Below are 14,665 nucleotides of genomic sequence, written 5' to 3'. Positions count from 1 at the left end.
AATTTAAAGGAATAAGGGGAGAAGGAATGTCCTCTATTTTCCAATTATTTTTATGCACATAGCACATGGCACATTGTTTTATCTCTCATGCTTGGAAAGCCCTCCCTTCCCTGGATTCATACCCATCTCTCATAGTACTTTATGTGAATCTTTATTAGCACTTGTTTCACTGCATTTACATTATAGGTCTTCTTTTTCCATCATCCTGAAAGCTCCCTCTGCCAAAAACTTTATTCATCTTTATATCTACAACTCTTAACATAATGCATAGTAAGTGCTAAATAAATGGTGCATGGAACAGAGGGAAGTTAATCCACAAATAGAATGTGAAATATGTAAGTATTAGAAAGTGTCAATATGCGGGGCGCCTGGGTGGCGCAGTCGGTTGAGCGTCCGACTTCGGCCAGGTCACGATCTCGCGGTCCGTGAGTTCGAGCCCCGCGTCGGGCTCTGGGCTGATGGCTCGGAGCCTGGAGCCTGTTTCCGATTCTGTGTCTCCCTCTCTCTCTGCCCCTCCCCCGTTCATGCTCTGTCTCTCTCTGTCCCAAAAATAAATAAAAAATGTTGAAAAAAAAAATTTAAAAAAAAAAAAAAAAAGAAAGTGTCAATATGCATTTTATGACTCTAAAAGAAATATACATGTTGGAAAGAATCCACCAGTGAAGCCATCTGGAGTTTCATTTGTAGATTTTAAATGATGAATTCAGTTTCTTTAAAATATAAAATACGGAATTTTCTATTTATTATTGTTTTAGTCTTAGTAAGTCTGTTTCTCAATAAAAATTTCCATTTCATCTATATCATCAAATTTATTGGTAAAAAGTTGTAACATCTTCTCATATTTTCAATGTCTATAGGGCCTGTACTGATGTCCCCCTTTTTATTGCTGATATTGGTAATGTGTTTCTATGCACTCTTCCTTGATTAATCTTGCTAGGAGTTGATTAATTTTTTAGCTCTTTTGAAGATTATAAGTTTTGGCTTTGTTGACTGTCGATTAATAAGTGTTGGCTCTTCTATGTCTGCTTTCTATTTCACTGATTTCTGATTTTATCTTTATTTCCTTTTACTTCCTTTTTCTTTTTACTTTCTTTGCATAAATTTGCTGTTTCTTTCTCTAAATTTCCCTGTGAGCTCTGAATCCTATGGGTAGTTCTCTAGCCAAAGTGGCCCATTAGTGGAATCTCAAGTCTCAGAGAAATGAGCCTGATTTATTACCCCAGATGCTCAGTCATTAGCTAGGACTAGGTTGTGAGAAGCATGGCCTCAGTTGTGAACATATTGGTGGATCAAGGTCAGTAGTTGGGGCCATTGATTAACTATGCTCTGCAAAGGGAATTCAGGGACCCATTTTCAGAACCACATTTCAACTCCTTTGCCCCAAAGATTTATTTCTTCATGCAGGTTTGGGGAGAAGCTCTTCCATGGTTCCCATGGGCCTCTCTTCCTGAAAGGAAACTTAGAAAAGGAAGGTTAGTAGGATGGACTACAGAAATTGATCTAGAGGTCACAAGTGATACTCATCCTCTCCCTTTTCCACTATCCACTCTAAATTCCTCTCACTTGCAGTTATCATCTTAGCAGGTCTTGGTGGTTTTTGTGGTGGTATAATCCAAAGCTTTATTCCTGGTCTGAGATTTTGGTAACTATACTTTTGTCAGGTCATGGTCGCTGCATATGTTCAGTTACAGTGGGGCAAGGGAGTGTCAGATGTCCAAGGGAACCACATGAATTCTGCTAAAAACAAACAAACAAATAAACAAACAAAACCAAAAACAGTGCTACCTTTTCCTATTGATCAGGGTCAATTATCCTTGTCATGATTGTGACTCCTCTTTTTGCCTACTGGTCCCAGGAATAATGAGTCCAAAGTGAAGAAGTCATAGCTTGTGGTTCAAAGGGACCCTTGCTGTGTCCTTTAATAGGAGTGCAATCTCTTTGATGACCAGTACCACCAGCCCCAACCCTATCGATCCCAGATTTGTGGATATGGGAAGCACAACATCCTCTAGTGGGTCATTGGCAGTAAAAGTAAATGGGGGTGTTCCTACATCCATTTCTTAGTGGATCCATGTATTTTTTCTATCGGGAGTCATGAAGACCTCTGATTTATTTGTATAACACATCCTGAATTATAACTCCCAATTTTTTTCAGAATGTTATCCTTGAGTGGCTTTTCACCTGTGCCTTTAGAATGTCATTCTGGCTTTCTATGAGGTCAGCTTTTTCTGGATGGTTGGTATGTCCCGCGGATCCCATGGCCATGGGTCCACTCCCACACCTCTTTTACCATGAAGCAGGTACCCTGGTCAGATGCTATGTTACATAGGATTCTACATCTGTCGATCAGGCATTCCATAAGCCCCAATATAGTAATGTTGGCTAAGGATCTGTGGGTGGAAAGGAAAACCCACACCCAGAATAGCTATATATCTCTGTGAGAATGAACCACTGACTCCTTCAAGATGGAAGGGACCCAATGTAGTCAACTTGTCACCGAGTATCCAGTTGGTCTCCTTGAGTAATGGTGCCATACTGGGGACTCAGCATAAGTCTCTGTGATGACAGATTGGACATTAAGGCATCAGTAGCTGTATCAGTCTTGGAAATTTGGAGTCCAAGCTTTTGGGCCTGTACATAGTCTCCATCCCTGCCACAAAGGCCCCTCCATTTATGTGCCTGTATTAGTTTCTTAGGACTGCCTTAACAAAGTACCACACATTTGGTGATTTAAACAACAGATATGTAATTATCTTACGGTTCTGAAAGCTAGAAGTCTGAGCTCAAGATGTCCATAGGCTTGGTTCCTTTTGAGGGCTGTGAAAGAAAATCTGTCCCATGCTTCTCCCCTAGCTTCTTGTGGTTTGCTGGCAATCTTTGGCATTCTTTGGCTTCTGCTACAACACCCTGATCTGTCTTCATCTTCCCATGGCATTCTCTCTGTGTATCTCTGTCTTCACATGGCTATCTGCTTATAAGAACACCAGTCACATTGAATTAGGGGACCACCCTACTCCAGTATGATGTCATCTTAACTAATTACATCTGCAACAGCCCTATTTCCAAATAAAGTCACAATTTAAGGTATTGGGGGTTAGAATTTCAACATAAGAATTTGAAAGGGGGATAAAACATAATCCATAAGAGTGCTTATAACACATCATGCAGGTTCCAAGGTGGCCATTGATTAAGGCTGGTAATGACAATTGGATGAGTCATTTTGTCTCCTTGATTGCTTAGTGCCTCTTCCCTGGTGGATGTGAGATATGATACAAAACTCCTCACACTTCATGCCCACTCCTGTATATTTATCCACATGACTCTACTCAAGATCTCCTTGTCTTTGATCTTCTAGTCCTTTTCCTTCCAGGTGCCCTACTAGGTCTTCTGACAGGCCATTGACACCTGCCCAAGAATCTATATATATTCTTACTTCAGTCTGCTTCTCCTTATACTAAAAGCAGACGATCAGGGATGATCTTTGTAATTCTACCAACTGGGAAGATTTTCCTTCTTTGCTGTTTTTCAAAGACTCTGAAGGATGTAACTATAATGCAGCCACTATCTAATTTTGGTTTGTACCCACATACTAAGCTGACTCATCCATAAACCAAACTTAGGCTTTACCCTTCTTCCTTCAGCTGGTCATGGTATTGGTGCAGCTGTGGTGGGTTATATGGGGATGTGGGCTACCTTGTCATGCAGCTTACAAGTGCCCCAGTTGTGTTTGAGCTCCATCCTGTATGTACCATTTCCATCTTTTAACAGATGCTGCTGGGTCCATCTGAACCAAAAGAACTCAGTCCATAATAAGTGGTTCTGGACACATGGTTACCTGATGTCCTGTGGTTAAGTGTTCTGTCTCCATCAAGGCTCAGTATCTATCTGGTTCTCACTAGTAGCTGGTTCTTAAAATGTGTATAATTCTCAGTTGCAGATGGCATGGCCTTGCTCCAGAGTCCTAAGGACTGCACTGTGATGTTTTTACTGGGGCTTACCATAAGCTCTTTCTTAGTCAGCTTGGGCTTCCATGACAAAATACCATAGACTGGGTGGCTTAAACAACAGAAATTTATTTTCTCACAGTTCTAGAGGCCAGAAGTCCGAGATCAAGATGCCAGCATAATCAGGATCTGGTGAAAGCTCTCTTCCTGACTTGCAGACAGCTACCTTCTCACTGTATCCTTACAGGGCAGAGAAAGAGAGCTCTCTGGTGCCTCTTTGTCATCATATTGGGGATTAGGGCTTCAATGTATGAATCTGGAGGGGGACACATTCAGTCTATAACATTCCACCTGTGGCCTCCTAAAATTCACATCATTATTGCACACAAAATACTTTCATTTCATCCCCAAATCTCCAAAGCTCTTAATTTATTCCAGCATCTAAAGTCTCATTTGAATATCATCTAAATCAGATAGAGTGAGACTGGAGGTATGATTCATCCTGAGGCAAAATTCCTCTCCAGCTGTGAATCTGTGAAATCAGACAAGTTATATACTTTCAAAATACAATAGTGGGATAGTAATAGGGTAGACATTCTCATTACAAAAGGGAGAAGAAAGGGGTGATGGTCCCAAGCAAGCTCAAAATTTAGCAAGGCAAAGTCCATCAGATTTTAAGGCTTTAAATAATCCTCCTTGGTTCAATGCTCTGCCCTCCAGGTCCAGTAGGTGGCAGCATCACCCCCAAGGTCCTGTTGGGTAGTCCCCCCACCAAAGGCTCTTGAAACTGAGGTAGTGTAGTGGCCCTGATGATCTCTTAATCACTGTCGGCATCATTTTCCCCTCTTCTTGCAGAATAGTGCATGTGTGCAGCTGAATAGCTCTATCATTCTGTCTTGTCAAATTCAATAAGCCCAACAGCCTTCCTTTGTTTGGTCCCATCTCCATCCCCTTCAGTTCAAATTGGCTGTGTTTCTGCTCATATAATCCCATAAACTCTTTATCAAGTGATAATCAAGTTGTGCCATTGGTATTTTCTTTAGAACATGCTTTCTCATGTTTTTCAATATGGATAGGCTGAGAAATCTCTAAGTCATCAAGTTCTGGTTCCTTTTTGCTTAACAATTCCTTCTTCATCTCTCTCCTTTCACATTTTACTATAAGCAATCAGGAGGAACCAAGCCCCTCCTTCAATACTTTGCTTAGAAATCTCCTCAGCTAAATATCCAATTTCATCACTCACAAATTCTACCTTGCACAAAACAGAACACAGTTCAGCCAAGTTATTCACCACTTTATAACAAGGGTCACTTTTCCCACAATTTCCATTAACGTCTTCCTCATTTCCATCTGACGTCTCACCAGCATTGTCCTTAATGTCCATATTTGTAGCATGCATTTTAAAACTTTTCCAACTCCACTCATCATTCAGTTCCAAAGCAGCTTCCACATTTTTAGTTATTTGTTACAGCTACATTCCACGGCTGGTGTCAAGATCTGTATTAGCCAGGGATCTCCAGAGAAACAGAAACATTATAGTTATATAGATGTAGGTGTAAATATAGATATAGATTGTATACCTATAGCTATAGATTTATTATAAAGAATTGACTCACATGAGTATGGAGGCCAAGAAGTCCCAAGATCTGCAGTCCTCAAGCTGGAGACCCAGGAGAGCTGATGTGTAGTTCCCAGTCTGAAGCCAACGGCCTGAGAACAAGGAAAGCCAATGGCGTGATTTCCAGTCTGAAAGTTGGTGGGTTCAAGATCCAAGAAGAGCTGATGTTTCAGTCCAAGCCTAAAGGCTGGAAAAGACCAACATCCTAGCTATGCAATCAAGCAGGAGTTCCCTTCTACTCAATCTTTTAGTTCTATTCAGGTCTTCAATTGATTGAATGAGGCCCACTTACATTAGGGATGGCAATCTGCTTTACTCATTCTACCAACCCAATGTTAACTTCATCTGGAAACACACCCACAGACACACACAGAATAATGTTTGGCCAAATACCGGAGTACCCCATAGCCCAGCCAAGTTGACATAAAATTAACCAACACAAGCTCCAAACTGCTTCTTTTCCTACTCTGATACCTCCAATACAAGATTTTACTGGAACATATGGCCAAAGTGACAAAGATGTCTGTACTGTAGCCTGGACTTCTGAAGAGCCTTTCACCTGCTCTGGGCCCCAAAGCTGGAAATCTTCAATGTCACCTGGTAAATGGGCTGGAGCAGTATTCCTAAGTATGGTATATGTTGCTCCAGAACCTAAAGAGACATACCAAGCCTGTGCATTCTTCTTTGTGATAAGGGATGCAAGACTTTCACTTTGGAAGGATATAATGGTACACTCTGAAAACCTCACTGAAGTGGCAAGTCCTTGAATCTTTATAGCATTTTTCTTCTATTCTCTGGAGCATTAGTCTTACCAATGCCTCCAGCATACTAGCCACTCCACTTGTACAGTCTGACCGGCATATCATTGATGCAATGGGTCGGTGTGCTACTCTATGAGATGTTTAGGAGGTTCAATTTCTTTGGACCTTATTACGACAGAGGGCAGAGTTAATCTATCCTTGAGGCAAAACTGTAAATGGTTATCTGTCCCACATGATCTTTCCTAATCAAAATGGAAAATAATTTGTTCAACAAACCACTGGCCACACGTCATGTCCTGATGCCTTATTAATCTGCACTAGCAATAAGACTATATAAAGCACAGCAGGTGCTATTGGGGCTGTGACTTGCTATGGTGGTCTAGAGTCATTCTCCAGGACCCATCTAGTTTTTGCAGGGGCCTGACTGGCTAATTAAATGGAGATATGATAGGCACCACCCTCCCCACATTTCTTAGGTCTTTAATGGTGGTACTAATTTCCACCATGCCCCCTGGTATGTGATATTTTCATTTATTTTTTAATTTACTATGTTAGCCAGGTCTGGAAGGTCATTTTCAGGTGTTTCCACTTGGCCTTTTCCACTATGATAGCTCTTCACACAGGTCAAGCATTTAAATGTTGGTATAACTGCAGCTGCTAAGTGTATCAACTCCAATTACATACTCAAGAACTGAAGAAATGACCACTGGGTGGGTTCACAGACACTATGGACCTACCCTAACTAGACTTTAGTCAGAACTCCGATTATTACCCAGTCCCCATTTGCCTCCACTCTAACAAGAGGCTATGACAATGCTTTGGGTCTCAGGATATTGATGTCTGAGTTGACTGAGTCCAATAGTTCTTAAATTTCTGGTTATTCCTCTTTCCCACTGTGTACAATCACTGAAGTAAATGGCCATAGGTATCTTTAGCAAAGGACTGGGGAATCATAACACTTACATTTGCTGCAGTGCAGCAGGATCTGCCGCCTCTTAAGTCAACAAGTTTCAGATCTGAAAAGTGGCTCGGATCGGGATACTGAACAAGGGACGATGACTTTCTGAATGAAACCACCCTCAGTCTCCTGCTCCTCCGTTTTGGCCTTTTTTGGGTTGTAGATGTTAATAGGATTCCCACCTATTTTGCCCCTAGAGATACCAAGCTCTACATCCATCTCCACAACTCCCTGTGAGTCAAGCCCTCTTGGCTGCCACTTGTCAAATGTTGTTGGTCTTTTTAATTGTGGCCTCCTGGCTTCTAGTGACTAAGTGCCACTATCTGGCCTCTATTTCTTGGGGAAGGGGAATATTTTTCCCATAATCATTAATGGGTCCTAACTCTGTGACTGCTGTTGTTAGCTCAGGAACGCAGAGAACTTCTTGGTGGTGGTGTCCCTTACCAGAGGATTTCTGATGGCCTTGGTGAATGGTGTATCTTCTGGGCCCTCCTGTGAAACAGAATCCTCTGATGGGTCTTCTGGCTTCACACACATCCATTCCAGCATGCCCACTTCGCCCAGTCTTTTAATTCATTCTTCTACCATGTGCCCGGGCAACTGAGACATTTCTACTTTGCTCAGCATTGGCCATCACTTTCTCTAGGTTTCTAAGAGATTCCCCCGCCCATCCCTCCCATGAGTTTGTTACACCCTCCGTAAGAGTCCATGCAGAGTGTTAAATCCCGAGAAGAAAGTGCTGTCAATGAATTCTTGATTATCTAGTCTAATATTCCAGCCCCCATGATCAAGCAACCTCAAAACTCCTCTGACTTGTTTGTATATGCTAATTTTTACAGCTCCTTTGTATAGGATCTCTTTCCTCCTTTATTAGGTCAGGCATGTTTTCAGCTCAGTTATGCTAGGATTTGATTCCATTTATTAGCATAGTAGGCAGTAGAGAAGAAGTGGCTCTGCAGTGTCTTTGAGCATGGAGGAAGTACTAGTTCTTACTACGAAGAGGTAGACTATCTCTGCAAGCTTTCAAAGTTCACGAGGGCCTACAGAGCTAAGATCCTTACAGTTGTGCATCCAGATGTCCCATCCCTTGTTTCAGGTGTCCAGGCTTTTTCAGCCAGGGCCCTGACCAGCTTTGGCTACATATTTAAATGTCTTTGGGGCTCTGTGCCTCTATCATGTCCCAAGTTTGTGGCATAACTGTGTCAGGTCTTCCACTATAGAGATAAAAGCCTTTTTGTAAGTTACTAAAGAGGTCCTCTTGTCTCTCATACTTGGCTATTAATCAAGGGGGACCTTTGCTTTTTCGTTATCCCGCCTGAGTGTCTATACAACTTAGCAGTATCCGGCCAACTCCATTGTCCTTGTAGGCATTGCCCTCCCTGGCCCCCATACATTTCAAATGCCTGAAATTATATTCTTTTCCTTCTCCTCCACTGGGATGTTTTCCCAAGCCACCACTGATGAAATCTTTAGCACCTGGTCACCACCTTGTGCTGGGAACTATCCATGTCCCTACACTACTCACGATAATATTGTCTTTGCCCACCAGATAGTGAGTGAGCCAGTCCTGAAACTTCATTTTATTTTCTAGCTTTCTTTTGTTTCTGTTTTTTGTTTTTGGACCTCTCTTGGTACCACTTGTGTTAGTTTGGACCCTCTGAGCAGCTGCCAAGGTGGTATTTGGCATGTGTATTAGCTAGGGCCGCCATTACAAAATACAGTACCGCAGACTGGATAGCATAAACAACAGAAATGTATTCCTCACAGTTGTGGAGTGTAGAAGTCCAAGATCAAGATATCAGCAGGATTGGTTTCTTCTGAGGCATCTCCCTTGGATTGTAGATGGCCACCTTCTTGCTGTATCCTCACATGCCCTTCCTCTGCACACATGCCCTCAGTGTCTTTCTGTGTGTTCAAATTCCTCCTTACAAGGACACTAGTCAGATTGGATTAGGGTTCACCCTAACAGCTTAATTGCCTTTATAAAGGACCTACATCCAAATACAGTCACATTCTGAGTTATGAAGGAGAGGGAAAATAAAGGATGAGTAGGCATTATCTCAGACTGCAGCCCAGTTCTGAGGGTTTCAGGTAGGCTGATGGATGATCCTCAAGCCAAAGCTACCCATTAGAGGAGTCCCAAATATTTCTACAATGAAGCTGCATTGCTCAGTCAGTTGTGTTTCACTGCTCAATAAAGCTCCTGCCGTGCTTAGTCATTGGCCAGGACTGGCCAATTATTATTTCTTGGGGGACTTGCAATAATCAAAGCTAATTAAATCTGTCAATATCCTTGGCTCAAAATCTTTGCTTATTTTAAGATATTCTTACAAAATGACTGAAGTAAAAATAGATCATAAGGTGAAGCAGCCAAATCTAAACTGTCTCTTTATGTAAATAGCAAATCGTAGCTGCTAGAGATAAAAGTGGATAGATGGATTTGGGGAACAGGATATTTAAGAAGAGAAAGGGACTTAGATTATAGATTGATTTGAAATCACTTATGAAATTCTCCATGTAAGTATACCTTCTGCCATTCACCCAGGAATGCCTGACACAAAGTAATCATACAGGACATTTACTAACAAATCTGAGTATTTTCAATATTTGTTAGGCTAGTAGCTTTACCAAATTACTTCCTTTACTTCTAGTGGAATGACAAGGCTTCTAATCTGTAGATACTTTATTGTAATATAGTTAAGATCTCTGTGTTTCATCTCTTAAAATGATTACAGCAGCTTTTAATTAGGGGGTCATATTTCTTTCTTTGCAAAAATATGCAAAAAGTACCAAAATATGTGAAAGCTCTCATTCAGTAGGTGAATGCAGAACTTTCATTAATATCTAAATGATCTGCATTTCTCCAGGAAGAAACAGTCCTTTTCATCTCTCAGTATTTCACCTAAAAAGATTGTGACCAACAAACTTTCATCAATTTTATTTAAAAACACAAACCAACCAATAGGGGCGCCTGGGTGGCTCAGTCGTTTGAGCCTCCGATTTTGGCTCAGGTCATGATCTCATTTTTCGTGAGTTCGCGCCCTGCGTTGGGCTCTGTGCTGACAGCTCAGAGCCTGGAGCCTCCTTCGGATTCTGTGTCTCCCTCTCTCTGCCCCTCCTCCTCTCATGCTCTATATCTCTCTGTCTCTCAAAAATAAATAAATGTAAAAAAAAAATTAAAAAACACAAACCAACCAATCAACCAACCAAACAAAAGCTCCACAAAGGAAATAAAAGAAAAAGAAATATTAGTGTTAAATTATATTTTTAAGAGTGGCAATTTGAAATACTGAATTTTCTACTTACTCTAATTCTCTAAGTGACACATACATTAATCTCTATATAACTAGTGTGTTTACAGCAACCAGTCAATAATTGTCTATTTACTCAACAAATATTCTAGAGCATCTACTATATGCGAGATACTAGGCTGAATAAGATGTAATACTGGTCCTCAAAGAACTCACATTTCAACTACTTTCCTTTTAAAGAAAATATTTATTTTTACTGTGGTAAAAATATACATAAAATTTATCATCATTAAGTGTATAGTTCAGTGGCATTAACAATGTTCACTCTGTTGTGCAACCATCACCACCATCCATCCCCAGAACTTTATCATCATCCCACACTGAAATTCTGTGGCTGTTAAACAATAATTCCCCAGCCCCTTCTTCCCCTGCCCCAGGTAACCACTAGTCTACTTTCTGTCTCTATGAATTTGACTATTTTAGGTGCCTTATAGAAGTACAGTAAAACCTCGGTTTGTGAATGTAATTCGTTCCAGAAACATGCTTGTAATCCAAAGCACTTGTATATCGAAGCGAAATTTCCCCATAAGAAATAATGGAAACTCATATAATTCATTCTACAACCTAAAAATATTCATATAAAAATGATTACAATACTGTAATAAAATACAAAATAATAAAGAAAATATACAGTATAAAGAAAAACAAATTAATGCACTTAAAAATTTTTTTTAATGGTTATTTATTTTAGGGGAGGGGCAGAGAGGGAGACACAGAATCTGAAGTAGGTTCTAGGTTCTGAACTGTCAGCATAGAGCCCAATGCGGGGCTCAAACCCACGAACCACGAGGTCATGACCCAAGCTGAAGTTGGACACTTAACCAACTGAGCCACCCAGGTACCCTAACCTGCACTTACTTTTGAAAACCTTCATGGCTGGTGTGAGGGAGACAAGAAAGAGGAGGATTACTGTGTAGGACAACTTTCACTGTCACTAAGGGAATCACTGCTATCTATTGGCTCAATGGAATCTTTTTCTTTTCATGCAACTTTAACAAGGAACTTATCCAATGACACTTGCTTTTGCCTCCTTTTGAGGATTTCGTGGAAATGTGACATCGCATTGTCATTAAACAGATTCATTGCTCACACTGCTACAGCCTTTTTTGGGTGGTGCTTTTCTACAAAATTCTGCACGGTTTCCCACATTTTACACATTTCTCTAATCTCATTTGAAGTGAGGGTTTCCTCTGCCTTTTTCTCTTCCTCCTCTGCAGACAAGATGCAAACGTAGGCTTCTTATAAAATCTTGGAATTTCAGCCACTCGCATACCTCGTTCATACTTCTCGATGATTTCCTTCTTAACTTCCACCATAATCATCTCCTTCTTATTGCCTATTTTTTTCTGCATGGAGACCATTATATATGCTCGCATGGATGCTGACTATAGTACAGATTAATAAACTCTTGTCATATACTGTATTTAATGTAATTGGCAATAAGACAGCAGGGGAAAGGGTCCATATCTGCAGGCAGCCTGACCTACAATAAAGCAAAGCATTCCTAAGCTTACTCCTGTATGGAAAAGCAAAGGACTCTCCATAGGTGCTCTGAAGTGACAAAAAACACTAGTGCCAGTTGTGGGCACCTTCCAACGTTCTGAAAAATCACTGATTTCTGCCAAATGCTGCAGCCTGAGACTGAGCATGGGAGACGATCACCAATAATCCTGTAGAGAAAGAGAGAGAGAGAGAAAGAGAGAGAGAGAGACGGAGACACAGAATCTGAAACAGGCTCCAGGCTCTGAGCTGTCAGCACAGAGCCCTACACAAGGGCTTGAACCCATAAGCTGCGAGATCATGACCTGAGCAGCAGTTGGACCCTTAATTGACTGAGCCACCTAGGGGCCCCGAGTTTCATTCCTTTTTAAGGCTAAAATAATATTTTGTCGTATGTACATACTACATTTTGTTTATCCTCAATTACTTTACTCTTAAATAGATAAACTCTCATTTTATTTCTTTCAAAGAGATACCATGAGGCTTTTAAAATTATTTTAAGCCAGTGTCTATAGCATCACACTAGCTGTCCAGATGCCAGTTCCCTGCTTTTGCTGCCACCAAAGTACGAGGTGCTCTCTTTTATGGTTTTAGTTTCTGAAACAATTCCCGACTCTTTTCTTCTATATCTCTTTTTATAAGTCATGGGGACAGTTATACATACTTTTGGGTGTCTTTTTTTAAAGTAGTAATTTCTAGTTTATGTGCAGTCAGAAATACTTACAAATTAGGTAATTACAGGTATGTAAAGAATTGCTTTTGGGGATCAGTTCTTACTGGTTTCTTTATTTGGGTAGTATCTGCGGTCCACCAGGGACTATTCTGCCACAGTTCATTTTGTTCCAGGACCAATGTGCCTAGCTCTCCAATATGTTTAGATACCTTACTCAGTTTCTGAATGTAGCTCATTCTCTCATGCTTTAATACATTTCTTTTTTGTCTTCTTTGGCTCCTTTATCATTTTTCTCAGAGGAACACTTGGTTCAACATTTAATGATACATTTATTGAATTGACTATGGACAAGAAACTATACTAGGTGCTGGATTTTTAATGCCATGACAATCCATTTTCTTGGAGAAAACAAGATTTCCCTTATTACCCACCATCAGCTACCAGCTCCCCTTCATTTATGATATATAGGGCACAAACACATTTACCCAGAGGAGATTCCACATTCAAGTGACTTTGTGGGGCAGTCACTGCCATATCTGATATCAGTAGGACACCTTGCATCCCTGAGTGTTCAGGAAATATTATCATGCTCAAGTACCTATATAGGTTTATAGGTAATACCTATGTAGGTATATAAGTAGTTACTATATATTAATTTCAAAAGAACTTTGAAAGAGTAGGCACAGTGAATTTAACAACACTTTTTCAACAGAAAGGCCACAATAGTTGACCAGAAACCTAGAGGATATTGTTCTTTTCACAGCAATCTAACAGATTGCTGAGGATTGCTACTTGGAACTTCTGTTTTATAAGTGTCAAACATCTGACTGGCTAGGGACCACAAAACGATATTCTTGTTGAATTTATGAAGGCAGGAAATAAATGAGAGGAAAAACAGAGCCCATACCCCAAAGGCATATTTCTACATACCGCCTCCCCCTCAACTGAAATGCCTCATTTACAAATCTAACCTAGAGCCAAACATGAACTTTACTTGAGAAATACGGGGCCTGAAAGAGACTTGACCAGTGGTATCATATTAACTGGAAACAGAACCCTGGCATTTCTCTCTGTCATATACTGCCCATCAAATGACTTCTTACTTGGCTATCTTTCCTGAACAAATAATTCATTTTACAGCCTTTCTATGAAGTTGTGACGTTGCCCTTTTACCTTTAGGGAAGCGAAGCACAAAGCACACAAAGGCGGCACCGTCAGCTAAATTCTTCACGAATAACAGAAAAAGCAGAGAGCAATACGAATCTCAGATCCAAGGCGTTACCAGCTCTGAAACCTGTACTGGGAAGTGTGGGGTGGGGGGAGCCGGGAGGGCAAGGAATGGAAGGAAATGCTGGTAAAATTACCTTGACCAGGAGGAAACTTGGAGTCTTTTCCCACTGACTGAAGCCCACCAAACTTTTCTGAAACGAACCACAGTAGGGTGGGCTGAGGCAAACGGACTCGCCCAAGGCGCCCGCTCGTTCCCACCGCAGCGCACCCTGACACCGCCCACGGCGAGTCCGGGAGCTCTCCGCGCAGCGCCTGGAAGACTGAGCCAGAGCCGGAAGCGCGGGGAATCCCGCGAAAGGCGGGGCTGGTGGAGGGCGTGGAGAAAAACCGGACCAATTTACTCCGGCGGGGATTATTGTACAAGGAGCCTATCAACTCCTCCGTAGAAGTTCTCCCAATTGCCAATCTTGGGGCGGGTTCACACCTTCTCCAAGGGAAGCATCTCCCCACATGCCTAGGGCTCGGAGCGCCCCTAGCAACCACGCAAGATTTAAAGCGGAAGGACGGCCCTGGGCCGGCGGTCCCTGGAACCAACCGCGGCCTGGCAGGGAGGCACTTTGGCCCAATCACCTTGGCGGGAACTACAACCAACCAATAGGAAGCAGGCACT

The 14,665-nt window shown here is 41.5% G+C and overlaps 1 long non-coding RNA gene across 2 annotated transcripts; it reads right to left on the bottom strand.

Moving 5' to 3' along the window:
- Window positions 1–5,223: 5,223 nt before the first annotated feature.
- Window positions 5,224–14,590, bottom strand: LOC122228284. 2 transcript variants are annotated; one of them, XR_006206507.1, is made up of 3 exons: window positions 14,130–14,590; window positions 5,561–5,749; window positions 5,224–5,458 (listed from the first exon to the last, which is right to left on the bottom strand). It is a non-coding gene; the product is annotated as an uncharacterized LOC122228284 (long non-coding RNA). The 2 variants fall into 2 exon arrangements; XR_006206506.1 differs by having other exon boundaries at window positions 5,561–5,654.
- Between the last annotated feature and the right edge of the window lie 75 nt (window positions 14,591–14,665).

Source organism: Panthera leo, chromosome C1 (genome assembly GCF_018350215.1).
Source record: "Panthera leo isolate Ple1 chromosome C1, P.leo_Ple1_pat1.1, whole genome shotgun sequence".
Lineage (NCBI taxonomy): Eukaryota > Metazoa > Chordata > Mammalia > Carnivora > Felidae > Panthera > Panthera leo.
Note: the sequence above shows the minus strand (reverse complement) of the source record. Positions and strands in the feature narration are given on the sequence as shown.